Source organism: Myotis nattereri (assembly GCF_964212035.1).
Source record: "Myotis nattereri genome assembly, chromosome: X".
Classification (NCBI taxonomy): Eukaryota; Metazoa; Chordata; class Mammalia; order Chiroptera; family Vespertilionidae; genus Myotis; species Myotis nattereri.
In genome coordinates this window covers 109,401,790-109,403,854 of record NC_138078.1, presented here as the reverse complement: position 1 = coordinate 109,403,854, position 2,065 = coordinate 109,401,790, and the positions used below count along the sequence as shown (strand labels likewise).

At 46.9% G+C, this 2,065-nt stretch overlaps 1 pseudogene across 1 annotated transcript; it reads left to right on the top strand.

Annotated features, from left to right (window-relative positions):
• Positions 1–305: 305 nt before the first annotated feature.
• LOC308510980 (polyadenylate-binding protein 2-like) lies at positions 306–1,402 on the top strand (annotated as a pseudogene). Its single transcript has 2 exons — positions 306–314; positions 598–1,402. The product of its transcript is annotated as a polyadenylate-binding protein 2-like (transcript).
• Positions 1,403–2,065: the final 663 nt, after the last annotated feature.

Sequence of the window (2,065 nt, the reverse complement as noted above, 5' to 3'; positions counted from 1 at the left end):
TGGAAATAATATGTGCAGATGTTCATGGGAGAGTAGATTTGTTATATGGTCTGAAATTTACTTTAAAATAACTCAACACGGCCCTAGCTGGTTTGGCTCAGTGGATAGAGCGTTGGCCTGCGGACTGGAGGTCCCAGTTTCAATTCCAGTCAAGGGCACATGCCTGGGTTGAGGGCTCAGTCCCCAGTGGAGGGTGTGCAGGAGGCAGCCGATCAATGATTCTCTCTCATCATTGATGTTTCTATCTCTCTCTCCCTCTCCCTTCGTCTATGAAATCAATAAAAATATATTTAAAAATACTCAGCATGGACAGTGTGAGATACACACACACACACACACACACACACACACACACACACATTCCCTAGGGACAGTTCATATATGAAGTCTCCCAATGAGAAATACACTCCAACTGTGCTTAATGTGCATATTAAAGACTATAATTATAAATACACACTCCATAACACTCTAGAGGCAGATACTGGAAAGCTTTGCCCAATTTACCTAAATCTACACTAGTGGGCTTGCTCATTAATATAAGGGAAGCTGGTAGCTGTGGCTCTGGTCTACAAGTAGTTATTTCCATCTGTTTCTCAGGCTGGTGGGAAGGCCTGGGAGGAGGTCCAGGGGGTCACAGGGGATTATGGAACAGCCTGGAGTCTGAGGAACTAAAACCAAGGAGCTGCTGCTGGAGCCCCAGCCAGGGACAGAGACAAAAGAGGAGCAGCCCGAGCCCTGATCCCCAACCCCAGATCTGGGCCCTCGACATGACTCAAGAGCCCCTGGAAGCCAGGAGGAGAAGGAGGAGCTGGGACTGGTTGAGGGTGACCTGGGGGTGGCGCCGTTGTGAACCTGAGGACCGGAAGCTGAAAGCTTCAGTCAGGGAGATGGAGGAAGCAGGTGACCAGTTAAAGGAACTACAGAACAAGGTGGAGAAGCAGATGAATATGAGTCCACCTCCAGGCAATGCTGGCCCAGTGATCATGTCTATTGAGGGGAAGATGGAGGCTGATGCTGTTCCATCTATGTTGGCAATGTGGACTCTACTGCAACAGCAGAAGAGCTAGAAGCACACTTTCATGCCTGTGGTTCAGTCACCATGGTACCATACCCTGTGACAAATTTACCGGCTATCCGAAAGGGTTTGCATATATAGACCTCTCAAACAAAAAGTCAGTGAGGGTTTCCCTGACCTTAGATGAGTCCCTATTTAGAGGAAGACACATCAAGGTGATCCCAAAATGAAGCAAGAGACCAGTGTTTCTCAGGAGCTCCATACCATGCCTGGACCACCAGGTACAACAGTTCCAGCTCTAGAGACTACATTGGTTTTAAGAGCAGACCCTGGGGTCAGAACTACAGAAGCTGGCTTAGAGCGACTTCATGGTATTCCCCTTACTAAAAATAAAAGTGTATGTAAGAGACGAGAGGGGAAAAAAAGAGAAAAGAAGGGGAAACTTAAAAAAAGAAAAGATCTGCATGGAGTCTCTGCGCGCGCTCTGGCCCCTGGCACCAAGTAGCCGGCAGACTGGCAAAATCTCATTCATGGATAATAAAGACCATTAGAAACTTATGAACAATAATAGATACAGAGGCAGAGATGCCTCAAACTGATTGTCAAACTGCAGCGGGAAGGCCAGGGAGCATTGGGGGGGGCAGGAGGGAGGGGGATAAGAGATCGGCGGAAGGACTTGTATGCATGCATATAAGCATAACCAATGGACATAAGACACTGGGGGTAGGGGAGGCCAGGGGATTGTCAAGGGCGGGGAAAAAAGGAAATATATGTAATACCCTTTGTAATACTTTAAGCAATAAAAAAAAAAAAGAAAAGAAAAGAAAAACAGAAGATGACCTTGATGGGAAAAAATATATTTAAAAAAAGATATCCTGTAGAAGCGGGGAGAATCCCACAACTAATTGATTAAGAGGGACCTGCTTTGGGGAGTAGGGTAAGGTACAGGGAGTAGGGCATGGGGTTACTCATTCACTCTGGGGATTTTCCATGGATACATCTTAACTAAGCAAGCTGCTCCCTGTTTCCCTAACTTCACCCCCTTGGGGG